Consider the following 14,121-nt stretch of genomic DNA (forward strand, 5'->3'; position numbering starts at 1 on the left):
CTCTTAGACCCAAAGAGATATCTGGTGGATCAGACCAATGGCTTGTAAGAATCACCTTCAAGTTGTAGAGGGACTCAGAACATAACATGGATGAAAGTCCTTCACTAATCACAAGCAACGAGGACGGGGGACTCACAGAGAAGGCAGGGGCAGAAAGAGTTTTCCCCAACCTATTAACGCAAAGGGGGAGAAAAGAGTATGTCCTTCATTTTAAAATTTTACTAACTTCTTAAAATCTGCATTATTTTATCTATTTATAAAAAATCTAAATGAAACCACTACAAACTGAATGATTTCTACATTGACATGGGGTATGTGGACAATACAGGTCAATAGGTTATCTAGTATGTAATTGAGTTAGAAATGATAAGGATACTAACATTAAATTCCTACCTTCAGGAAAAATGCCATGATACAATTATCAAATATGATACTCCATGTTTTTCTCAAGTTATTAAAAGTTATCTTCAATAAGTTTTTCAAGGGAGTTTTCAAAGTTCTAGTTATTACTTCTTGCTGGAGAGGACCCCAACATGCTGGTTTCACCCACAGGCATAAATTATCTTTCATGGGCGGCAGCGGAGTTAATTTACTTTGCCAACCAAGAAACTCCAAGTTCCACTCTTCTCAGGATTATATGTGAAATTAAAAAAAAAATAAAAAGGCAAAAGCAAACCTATTCAGACCAAAACACGCAGGCAAGAGGCCAAGAAAAGCGTGCACGCAAGGTAAAAGGACATCAAAGATAAGAGAGAGCAATGTCCCAAAGAGTCAGCAGAATTCAGGCGGGAGTCTTTCCTGGTCCTCTGTGAACCCCAGGTTGGCATGAAAAATGTGTTTGAAGATAACGAATTAGCTTTGGCAGGTACTCCTAGCCTCTGCCTCCTATAAGGTTATAAGAAATACAAAAATCCATTTGCTATCTTCCTAAAAGTGTCCCCTCTTATCACCCCTGTGGTTACAACCATGAAATACTTCTAAAGCTCTATGTCCCAGCTGACGGGTAAGTGGAGAGAGAAGGTTACACATTTATGAAGAAAAGGGGCTGTAATAAAATCGTTCATTGGTAATTTGTAAAACCGGTCATGGGCCTTATAACTTGACCCCTTAATTTTTGTTCAAAATCCATTGACAAGAAGGCACATAACTTACAGTTTTCTACCATAACAACCATAGAACTGCTAAGCCACAGAGATGACAAGAAAGGAAGCAGCTATGTGGGATTTGTGGATTAAAACATGGTAAAAGTTATTACAAATTGAAATGAGACTATGCAAGGCATTTCATATGCATCACCTCACTGAAGTCAAGGCAAAGTAGTCCCATTTATTTTTGTTTTTTAAAAGATTTTATTTGTTTTTAAAAAGAAGGGAAGGGAAGGAGAAAGAAAGGGAGAGAAACATCAATGTGTGAGAGATACATTGATCAGTTGCCTCTTGCACCCCTCCCCCCAACTGGGGACCCAGATCGCAACCCAGGTGTGCGCCCTCACTGGGAATCAAACCAGCGACCCTTTGGCTCCCAGGCTGGCGCTCAGTCCCCTGAGCCACACCAGCCAGGGCAATTCGTCCCATCTTAAAGATGAGAGAAACACAGAAAAATAAAGTAACTAATGTCATCCAGACATTAACTGGCATAGATGATAGGAATTACCCATTCCTGTAATACTCCTAGAAATAAACAAAAGTGCTCCATATGATGCTGTTTTTAACTGAACGCGTGAACTTGGGTGAGCCACTGCTCTTCACGTCCTGGTACGCCTGTCAGCATTACACGTGAGGATGAGGGCACCAACCTTCCCCACTTAAGCCCTGGTAGAAAGCAAGTAAGATGGCAATGCTGTAAGGTCATTTCCTTCTCGCTCCCCTATTTGCTATTGAATCTACTCCCCTTCCACCACAGTAAGAGGTGTTCATTAATGAATCACGCCTCTTTTCAGTATCCCTCAGTCACGACATTCTTCTAAGATGTTCTACACGCAGCCTTGTCTATAAAAATGAAACCACGCATTAAGCCTTAGCAACACCCTCTGGCAATTACCAAACTTGCTTAAGATTAGTTTTTACTCACTAAGTGGAGAAACTTAATTAAGGAAAATGGAGCATTTGCAATGAAGAGGGGAAATATAACAGGGCTATGTGCAAAGAAGGAATGCAAACTCAAGAGGAACAATGCAAACCCAAGGTAAATGCAAAACCCTCATAAGCTGGCTGTGTTTTTATTTCCCCTTACAATGTTGACATTTATTCTAAATGGAAGAGAAAATTAATCTTGAGTTTCAAAATCAGTTCTACTAAAAGATATCACTATAAGAATACTCAGCTTTGTTTGTTCAAAGTAAAGCAGTACATTAATCAAGGTCTTTTGGGTGTTAACAGAAACTCATTTCAAGTTATCTTGGCACATACTGTACATAGGGGAGAGGGTCAGGATGCCAGATTTGCTAGAAGAATATACAGCTGTCCGGTGGGACTAAGTCAAAAGAAGTGTTTCTGTTCTTTGTGAGAGGCAGCGACGAAGATTTGGAAAGCCACCGAGTCAATGTGCAGGCCGAGCCCTAGGGTTATATCATGTCCGCGCTGTAGCGCCCCACTCAATGTCCGCCTTCTTAATTCGCAGTCAGAAATCATGCCTCCTGCTCCCTTCTGCCCTCACGCGGGGCTGAAGGAGAGCGTCCCAGAGTTCAACCCACTCATATCATTTGTCTGAGTCACTGCGGGCTGCCATAACAGAATATTATGCATGTGTGTGTATGTGTGTTTGAATATATCTTCTCAAGGCATAGAGGAAAAAAAAATGGAGGAGACCAAAGTGAATGTTTTGTGGATTTGACATTTGAAATACATAAAATGTTTTACAAAATTATCATTTTTTAATTATAAGCTGTTTTGTAAGTATCAATAAATTGATTCTAAAGTTGAGATGGAAAGGCAAAGGCCCAGAATGGATAACACAAAGTCAGAAGACTGACATTACCCAGCTTGAAAACTTACTACAAAACTACAGTAATCAAGACAGCATGGTATTGATGCATGAATAGACACATACACTAATGGAACAGAAAAGGAAGCTCAGATGCCCTGGCTGGTGTTGCTCAGTGGACAGAGTGCCAACGTGTGAACGCAAGGGTCACTGGTTCAATTCCTAGTCAGGGCACATGCCTGGGTGGTGGCCCAGATTCCCAGTGCGGGGTATGCAAGAGGCAGCCACATACTGATGTTTCTCTCCCTCTCTTTCTCCTTCTTTTCCCCCTCTCTAAAAATAAATAAATAAAATCTGTAAAAAAAAAAAAAAAAAAGAAAGAAAGAAAAGAAGAAAGAAAGAAAGAAAGAAAGAAAGAAAGAAAGAAAGAAAGAAAGAAAGAAAGAAAGAAAGAAAGAAAATGGAGTCCAAAAATAGACACACAAATAGAGGCAGGTGATCTTTGACAAAGGAGCAAAGACAACATAACAGCCTTTCCCACCGTGCTGGAACAACTGGATGTGCACATACAAAAATGTGAAAATCTGAATCTATACTAGGGCCTTAAACCTTTCACAAATGATTAACTCAAAACGAATCACAGACCTAAATATAAAATGCAATACTATAAAACTTCTAGAAGAAAATATAGGGGAAATTCTATGTGATCTTAGGTTTGGCAATAGGTTCTTTACTACAGCAAAAACCATAATCCACAAAAGAAGAAAATTGATAGCTTAGAGTTTACTAAAATTAAAGTATTCCCTTTGAAAGAAACTTAAAAACTCAAGGTCAGATCACAGGCTTGGAGAAAATATTTGCAAACTCTGTGTCTGTTAAACAGGAGGCAGGAAAATGCTGAGCAAGTGAGGCACAGGGGACCTACCTGAGGGCAGTGAAACTACTCTGTGTCATACTGGGAGGCTGGCTGCACAGCATCCATTTGTCAGAGCCCACAGAGCTTTACAGGACAAAGAGTGGACACATTAATTGACACCATGGGGAGATTATCAGCAAAATATAGAATATGGGAAACTACAGGACAATGACAATGTCTCTTCAATAAATAAATAATAATAAAAGAGAAGATAGAAAAAATTATAAACTAAAAGAAAGTTAAGAGGCATAGCTACCAAATGCAATGCGAAGCTCTCTGATTTGAACAATTTTTTAAAAGGGATTTATGAGACAATAGATTAAATGTAAACAAAATATTTGATAATAGATAAGAATGGTTAAAATCTGTAAGTAGGATATTGACATTCTCGTTACATTTGCCAAAAATGCTTGTATTTTAGAGATAGTTGCTGAAATAATTACCAATAAAATGGTACAATATTCAGGACTTGCTTCAAAATAGTCCACTGGGACAGAGGAAAGAACATAGGTAAGAGTGCGGGCGATGAGTTCACAGATTTCATAGCACTATTTTCTCTAATTTTGCATATATTTCAATTTTTTCATAATAAGAAAAGAAGAAAACCAAACAAGAAGTCTCCAGATGTGTCCACTAGAACTTTGGTGCCTGACAGGCCTAACACCTTTCTGAGGTCCCCAAAAGCAGCCTGAACAAAAGCTGAAGCAGTTTCCACACCAAACAGCATAGCCATCAACTCAGAAACGACTTAAAAGGCTTTTTGCTGATTCCTGCATAAGGAAAGCAGGCTGAATTATGCGAGAGGAGCTTTTATTCTGGTTGTTTCTATGAGAGTCAGCCTTCTGAGCCTTTCTGCTCCTCACTGCAACGCAGGCGCGGGCGCAGTGGGTGTGAGAGACGCATGCAGAGAGCACGGTGCTGGGTGCCATGACCACTGACCCTCTGTGTCAGTTTTGGGAAGCACTTAGTTACACATGTGTTTTATGATGTCCCTGCCAAATTAGAAATTATATATTTAAAAATTCTATATAAGGAATGGTACCATAAATATTTTTCCATCAAGTGACATATTAAAAGTATTAAAACATCTGTAATAAAGGGTTGATATTCTAATATAAAAGACATCTGTCATGTGTTCCAAACAAAGTGCTATGGAAAGAACTCTGCCCTCCCAAACTTCTTACATTGAAAGCATAACCACAATATGACTGCATTTGGAAACAGGGCCTAGAGGGAGGTAATATTATTTGTGGTTGTAAGGGTGGGGTCCTGGTCCAGTAGGTTCAATATTTAGTAACTGTATATAGTAAGAGACACCAGAGTTCCCTCACTCCGTGCCCTTGAGGGAAAGGCCTTGTGAGGATGCAGAGAGAAGGCAGCTGCCTGCCAGAAAGAGAGTTCTCATCAGAAACCAAACCCTCTGGACCTTGTCGCAAAGAGAAAAGATGTCACTGTGAAAAAACAAAAAAGAATTGTCCAAGACACCTGACATAAGCCAGATAGGGAACAAAACATGGCACTACCCTTCCTGCAACCATCTAATGTCTCATCAAGAAGGAAAAAATATTAACCGTAAAACCTCTGAGTGCCACCGGATGGCAAAGTGAGCAAAACACCGTCTCCTAACCTGCAGCACAGCCTCTATGCCCGCCACAAAAGTCAGATTTCAGCCATCAGACACTTTTTATCCTTGTTAATCTTTCAACACATAGAGACAACTACATTTCTAAAGGGTCCATTTAGCTATAATTGTTTAGTTACTCTAGGTTCAATATTTACATGTAGTACAATTCTCAGAAGCACTCATTTCAAATCAATAAATGTTTATTGGGCACGTTTTATATGCAGTCTATTCGTTGACATATATGAGTATAAAGACAAATAGGACCCAGTTTCTGCCCTGGAGTATTTTCAGTCTTTGAGGGTGGACAAATACGTAAAAAGGTAATAGTGATATTAGACAAAATAAAGCAAGCGTCATTAATAATTAAGAGAGTAGCTGGGGGAGCAAATGGGAATGAGTATTATTTCTGCATGGCTGTCTGGGCTGACTTTTAGATAACGATGCGGGTTTAATAGGCTGAGAAATGGCAAGGGCAGTCAAGGCTAGGAGAAGGCTGTGAACACAGGCCACGAAGCCTGAAAAGGAGGCTGAGCTCCTTCCACACCTCAGCATCAGGTCCCTAAGAAAGCACTTTCTCTAGACCATTCACTGAAACACTTAATCATTTTACATTCCACACTCACTTCTCTCGTATAGCTAGAGGCCAAGTAGGTAGACCTAGTCTAAAATTATTAGAAAGGGAAAGTGAAATAGAAACACACTTAGCGCATGAGGCTTCCTTGCAAGGCAAAGGCACTCATACCCCATGTGTGGGCAACGTGGGAGGCTCCCTGCACATAGCTCCGTGAGACCCAGTTAGCCTGAAAAGTGCTGACACATAGCATGTAACAAGTCTGGCAGACTGTTTCCCCTGTGGTTTAAGAGTCTTCAAATTGAGCTCCAGCGGAACATAAATCATAATTGCAAGTAGCCAGCTGGGATGCATTTAGAACAAATCTTTTGATGTCTTCATCTGTTGGGGTCCAGCATAGCTGGTGGAGTAGCAGCACCCTCCACTGAAAAGGAGGTTTCTTGAATACCCATTACTACCAGAAAAACCTTTAGAATTTATAAATAAAAGGGGTAGTTGCTCTGTAGGATTCAACAAACCATTCATATAACAGATTTTCCTATCCATTGTATTTTCTACAAAAATAAGCGCTGAATAATCATTCCTTTTTATATTAACTATAAACTTTAGTGCAATACTGCCTTTCTTAAAAACCAACATACATGTTCATTGGTAATAGTCCATGAAAAGTAAGTATGATTCCTAGAAAGAGCATAGCTGAGAAAGTACATAAAAGAAAAAAACTAGGTACTTATTGTAGAGCTAAAAAAAAAAAAAAATCTTACTGAAATTTTAAACACTGATCAAACTAGTATCTTTTAAAATCTACAGCTCTAGATACAAAATTAATTGAGTGCTATTTTGTTTCCTTGAGCTATTCAACAATGTCCTCTACATGGGATTTACATCCTCTACATGTAAAAATAAAAAATGTCATTGGCATGGACCTCACACAAGGAAAAAAGGACAGGCAGCCAACAGTTACGATGCTGTGTGACAGGTACTTCTCTAAAAGGAAGTGCTGGGAGCAGAGTAGAGCCTCTAACTCAAGATTTGGGATAGGGACTGCTACACAGAAAAGTAGTTGATGCCTGGGTTGTATCCTGAAGACGGGCGAGGGATCAATCAGGGAGAAGACCAGAGAAAAGTTTTCCAGGAATAGAGAAGAGAAGATGCAAAGGCCAAGAGACATACAAGCAACTGGGATATTGCGGGACTGCCAGGTTCGGAAACATTACAAAGGGGAAGGGCACTCCCACGCGGGGCATCCTGAGCGGTGAGGCTGGGAGTGGAGGTGGGTCGTGCACTTCGGGAACAGAAAGGGTGTGAGGTCTGGATTCCTGCACGTGTCTGGGGACCTGACACCTGACACCTGACATCATGCAGCTGTGCAAGCTCTCACCCTGCACCCCAGGGGCCTCGCCACCTGAGACTATTCCCTCTTTCATTTGTAAAACTAAAATCCACTCAGTTTTTTGAGATGAAACTTGGAACTGCAGTCCTGAAGAACTGACTAGGTATGAAGGTTCTCACTGCTAAAAATAAGCAAAACAGAGCAAGTGTTGGGCTAGAATACCCAGGGTTAATAAGGTCCCCTTTGCAGCATCTATGAGCTAAAACAAATAAGCCAGCTCTCGAATTTATCCTGACTCCAAAGAGGACACTTCCAACAGCAGGGCCCTTAATGGCTTCTGTACACATCCCAAGGCTTCTGAGAGCAAGTGAAGAGGGCAGGCTCTTCAATCCCCAAGGTCATTGCCTAAGCTCCTGTGTCCTTCCCTGGAGAATCTGCATTCTCCTCATGAGGCAGAGCACTATCACATCCTCTCTCCCTACAGACTCCACAGAAGCAATTACTAAGTGTGGCCATGATTCCACCGATCAGGCAAGTTTGCGGTACAAGGGAACAAAATCAACCATGTTAATTTCTGCCGAGCAGGGCGGGAAGGGCGGCAGTAGTACTTGCCAAATAGAGAAACCATAGCTCCTCAGAGAAAGCAATTCAATTTGCAAGGTCTAATTGTAAACTGGAATTAAAAATAATGAAAGGCACAAAGCAATGGCATACAGAAGTCCAGGTAATGTCAGTAAAAGAGGAAAGCATCCTTCAATAAGCACATGCCCTCCTCAACCTGTTTACTCCTATCCATCTGACAATAATTTCTACATTTGCCACTATTTCATCAGCAAGAGGTTAAAGGAGGCAGTGCAATTAAACTTCAGAGTGAAAACAGACCCTCTTTCATAATGTGTGTATCGCATAAGATGAAATGAACTAGGAGGGGGAAGTGAGGGGAAAAGGAGGGGAATAGAGACCGAGGAGAGGCAGCCAATGGAAGCAAACATCGAAATGACAAGAGCAGATGACGGCAAGAGAGTCTTTGCAAGAGCCAAAGTAACAGTTTATCTCAGTGGCTTAAGGACCAAGGACCCAGGCTTAGGAATCAGACAGACCTGACGTCAAAGACCAGCTGGTTGACCTCTGGCAAATTATTTAACCCCAGAACGGTTCAATTTTCCAATCTGCACCCCCCTATGTCTTACTGAAGGGCTGAATCAGATGTGCCGAACGTATGGCCTTCAGAGAGTGTCTCACACATAACAAGCACTTAAGCTTGAAAAATAAATGCCTGGCATACATCAAATAAGCAGTAATTGTTGGGTAAAGTCGTAAAGAAGCGAGAAGAAAAACTGTATTCTTTTGTGTTTGGAAAAAAGCGTTGCCAATAACACCCTGGGGAAGTGGCGACTACAAAGCACAGGGCCGCTGTGGCCCCCCAGAGGACGCCCACAGGAGGCAGCATTTGGGTGCCCCCGTTTTAATTACAGACCCATAAAACGTAAACGTGTGTGTGAACGATGCAGTCTCTGTTTCATAGTCATAAGGTTTTCTGGAGTGAGAGGGGTCTTTAAAACCAATCAGTGTGGGTTTTACTGTATATCAATAATACCTCAATAAAGTAATTTAATTTTTTTTTCCATGAGAGACTTAGGGCCAGAGAAGTTACAGTGATTTTAATCAAAGTCTTAATATCAGAGCACGAGCTGAGCACACTGGTTAAGTGCACTGGTTTCGGTAATAGACTGAATTGTGTCCCTCCCACCCCAATCCATATGTTGAAGCCCCAGCCGCCCAGTGTAGCCGTGTTTGGAGGCAGGGCCATTAAGGATGTGATTAAGGTTAAAAGAGGTCATAACAGTGATGTTCTAATCCAACAGCGTTGCTGTTCTTACAAAAAGAGAGACACCAGGGGTAACAGGCGCAGAGTAAAGAGAGCCCGAGGACGCAGAGAGAAGGCGGCCACGTGCAAGTCAAGGGGCAAGGTCTCCGGAGAAACTCGCTCAGCCAGCACCTTGATCTTGGGCTCCCAGCCTCCAGGACTGTGAGAAAATTAATTTCTGTGACCTTTTGTTACAGCAGTCCTAGCAGATTCACACACTGCAATTCTCTGGCAGACAACAGTGGATATAAATCTGATCCTGACCACTTGCTAGTGATGACTTGGGGGAAAATATCAAGCCACTTTGGGCCTCCGTTTCCTCCATCTATGAATAGAGATGATGTCACTGTCACCATCATTATTCTGAGTACTTGGAGAGTGACTTGAGAGACTATTTAAAGATCTTAGCACAATGTCAGGCACACTGGAGGCTTCTGATTAGGGTCAACTTTAAATATGATTTCTATGATCCTGAGTCAATAATATGATCTGAGACTCCATTCCAGAGCTTGTCCCACACATCCTCTAATATTTTGTATATGAAACTGTACTCTTTAAATTACATATCATCCACATTTTTCCCACACCAAAAATGTTTTTAAAAAAGAAAATGATGATCAATGTAAAGATAAAGGAATGGCTACTCTGTTTCCTGATTGGCTATTCAATTCTCTCCAAAGTGGAGATGAGTTATCATTCAAAGCCCAGGTGTCCTGAACTTGGCTCTCACCAGCCTCCCTCAAGGCCTGAGGGTGTGGCAAATATTCTCTGTGCTTTCTTTTTATCCTTTCTTCCCTGGAAATACTGATAAACACAGCCGTTGCTCTCTAAAAAAGAAGTCAATGTGTCCAGGGCAACAACCCCTTATAAAGGCTTTGGAATGAGAGAAAAGTCTACTGTTAATCATGGGAGTCAGACATCAGCCACCTACAACATATTACTAGTGAGAATAATGCCTACAAAAGATTTCAGAAAAGGATGTATTTTTAAAATTCATGAGTTTTCTAATAAAGAAAATAACCCCCTGAACGTGGAGCAATGTGGGGACTGTTTGCTGGGCTGCAGGCTCAGAGACCAGATGCCAATGTAATGAGCTACCTAGACGTTCACTGCCAATGCCAAGGGAGGTGTGCTGTTTATCCTACCCCTGGTACTAGGGAATTTGCGTATCCTCTCAACAATTCAAAGGAGACTTTTTTCACCTCTAAATTACTTTGTCAAAGAAAAGTGTGAGAAAGATCTTGACCATTACCTTCAAGTGAGATTTCAAAAATTGTAGCCAGGTCTTTCAGCTCCTCACTGGAGATAGAGCCAAAAAAAAAAAAAAAAAAAAAAAAAAAAAAAAGGCAAAACTGCCAAACTAACAGGAGAATTCTTGGCAGGGAGAGCTCCTCCACACCAGAAGTCTGTTTGCTCAGGGTTAGGTTTTTCGGGTTAGGGTTGCATTTAGCGTTATGTTTTGCGTTAGGCAGGGAGAATAGCGAATGCAAAGACGTGAACCTTAAGGAAGTCTGGCCAATTCAAGGATCAAAGAAAGCTAAAAGCAAGGAGAATATATGGAGCAAGGGTGGAAATGGTAAGAGAGAAGTTGGAGAAATAGAGGGGTCAGGCCCCGCGTAGACCGTGATAGTAAATTTAGGTTTTATTGTAAGTGCAGTAGGTAAAATAGGAAGCCACTGAAAGATTCTAAGCAGAGGAGATCTGAATTATGCTTTTAAAAGATTACCCAAGCTGCTGAGGAGAAAACAGGTAACAAGGTGCAAGAGTGGATGCAGGGAGACCACTCTTTCCTGGCCTGGAGTGGTGGCCTTGCACCTGAAGAGCAACAGGCAGGTTTGGGGTGTGTCTGGCAAGCATCCAGCCATGTACTACGAAAACGAGAGACATTCACTGAAGATGATACAAGACGTGAGGAGCACTCTACATAGGAAAACGATGCTTCAGTCCCCTTCAAAGTAGGCACCTTGGGACCTCACACAGTTCTCCCAGCTTCTCTTCCACTGTTCAGAACACTCTGCGAAATCCTTCATTGGAACCCCCATCAGCTGCCCTATGAAATTTTCCTGAATCTCATCGACAGTCTATAATCTCTTCCCTTTCAAAGGTGATTTTAGTTTTAGGATAGATAAGCAAGAAGTCACAGGGTGTCAAATTTGAGCGGTAAGGGGGCTGAGTCACCTGGGTGATTTGGTATTTTGCCAAAAAACTGCATGAGACTGTGACGCAGGAGCGGGCATGTTGTCATGATGATGCTGCCAGTCACCAGTGGCCCATAGCTACGGCCATTTTCATCCTATTGCATCTCTCAACAGACAGAGAACATGGAGGTAGTATACTTTATTTACTGTTTGGCCTGGAGGGGCAATGATGGACAGCACCTTCCCAGTCCCAAAACACAGTCAACATGGTCTTGATTTTGCTGCAATCTTGCCCCACCTTCTTTGGGCATGGAGAAGCAGGCGACTTCCATTGGGGCGACTCGGCCTTCATTTCCAGATCAGAGCCATAGATCCACAATCCAGCTCCGGTTACGGCTTTCTTGAGGGAATGTGCTTCATAGGTAGCGGTTTGACTCAAATCATTAGCAATTGCAGCACGATGTTCCTTCTGCTCTGCATGGAACAAATTTTGCCACAACACATCTCATGCCAAGATCCTGCATCAAAATCTCAGACACTGTAGTTTTTGGAACCCCCAGATCAGCTCCTAGTTCTTCCACTGTCGGTAGCCGATCTGTTGATTGCAGCCTGTACACGTTCAACATTATCAGGTGTTCTGCTTGTTGCAGGCCTTCCAGAATATGGATAACTTTCAACAGATTCTCGACCATTTTGGAAGCGTTTCTGCCCCACCTTTATTTGTGCTACATTCATTGCATCATCCCCAAAATCCTTCTGAATCATCTGAGTAGTTTCCATCAAGCTTAATACAAAATCTGATGCAGATTCGTTGTTCTACTCAGTCATTTTGAATGTAATGGCCAAAAAGTACACATGCTCACTCAACAACATCTACTGCATCCACTGATGAGTACAGTGAAGCTGTCATTGTTCATCCATGTGCATTCCAGTTCACTCTCCCTGGCTGCCAGGTTCCATCGATGTTGTGCAAATAGTTCTCTTTATATTAACAATGACTGGACGTTTTCTGGATAGACCTCGTACGTTAGAGGCACTTGACTTCCTAATAAGATTGCATCTTATATCAGCAATAGGATTCACCTTTTCCATGAAGCTCCCTTTAAAAGTCACTATGTTATTTTAAAAGTCAAGGGTCTGAGAAATATCTTACTTCCATTCCTTGATCCTGGACTTACCAAAAAAAAAAAAATATATATATATATATAGATATATATATATATATATATATCTCTACACACACACACATCAATGCACAAAATAATCCCCACTGTACGAAGAGATGAAATTCTTGCACCTCTCTGACATTTTTCTAGCAACTTAAACATTCTCCTGCCTTTTTCATCATTTCACCTTCAAATCCCAGCACCATATGTTAGTGAAGCACTGGGAGCACAGTCTAATCCAAAGGCCCCCTAGACCAAGTAGTTGTTTCACAATCAAAATGTTAATGCTGAATAAATTAGAAAACATCACCATTTACCCACGGAGCACATGTTCTCACCTTCCCTCTATTTTTATGTCTGGAACACCTACTTCACAGGAGCAAACAGATGAAGTTATTGTTTGGGAACCTTTCCCCTTGCTGTTCAGCTGCTAAGGAAGTCGACAAGTTCTCTAAGTCTGGAGGATATTGGCTTTCTTTCCATACTCTTCCCGACTGTCATTCCTTTCCTTGTCTCTTCTCCTTCTTCCTAGAAGTGCATTAATCATCCAGAGAGGCTGGGAATGGAATGACGTGGATTACAGGAGGCCTTGGTGCAACTGGAATCAAACTCTGATACTGGCTTTCATTGAAGAAATACTTGTTTGGTAAAAAAAAAAAAAAAAAAAAAAAAAAATGAATTTGGCACTATACCAGTCATGTTATAAATGCTAAAGAAATGAAAGAAGAAACTATTTTTAGCTGAGTAGCAGCCATGAATGTGGAGCTGGGCTATCACGGCCCTTTCCCTACCTGTGATCTGACTGGTTTTCACCTGCACAACAAGTCTAGAGAAGGTACTATCCTCTAACTTTCACAGATAAGGAAACTCAGGCTTAGTGATACCAGATACTTTGTCAACCATGACATACAGTGAGCAGCAGTACTGCAATTCAAATCAAGATCCTAGCAACTCTGAAGCCTGTGCAATCTCACCACATCGGGCTCCCCTCCACTCAGCCTAACAGCTGGATGATGAACGCAGCGCCAGAAGACAACTCAAAGTCTGAACTCAGAGTCTGAACTCAACCGCTCACCAGTTCAGAGAACCTAGATTAAGTAACCTAATCCCCCAGGGCATCAGCTTCCCCTTCCCCATGGGTCTTGGAGATAGCAATGCATGTGAAGGCATTCTATGGACTGTTAGGTTTTATGAGAAATCATTATAAATTTTAAAAATTTATAATGAATTAAATTTTGAACTATGGTACATATAAAATAAAATCACTTTTCTTATAAGCAACTTGCCTTTTAAGGATAAGTATTTTCTCAAATATTTAATAATAAAAAGATTTTAATAATAGGAGACAGAATAATGCTTAGGTATACCAACACCCACCAACTTTATCTGTCATCAGAATAATGACGCAAACAATAGTATCACACAATTATTGAGTGCTTAGCCTTTGCTAGATTCAGTCTTAAGTACTAGCTCGTTAACGCTCAGAACAAAACAAAAACAACAAAAGCTCAGGAAGCAGGCATTAGTATAGCCCCTGTTTTCACAGATGAGGAAACAAGGGCACGGAGAGGTGAGGCGACCTCG

This window comes from Pteronotus mesoamericanus, unplaced genomic scaffold (assembly GCF_021234165.1).
Source record: "Pteronotus mesoamericanus isolate MK-2021 breed Mesoamerican mustached bat unplaced genomic scaffold, CSHL_Meso_final contig_2, whole genome shotgun sequence".
NCBI lineage: Eukaryota > Metazoa > Chordata > Mammalia > Chiroptera > Mormoopidae > Pteronotus > Pteronotus mesoamericanus.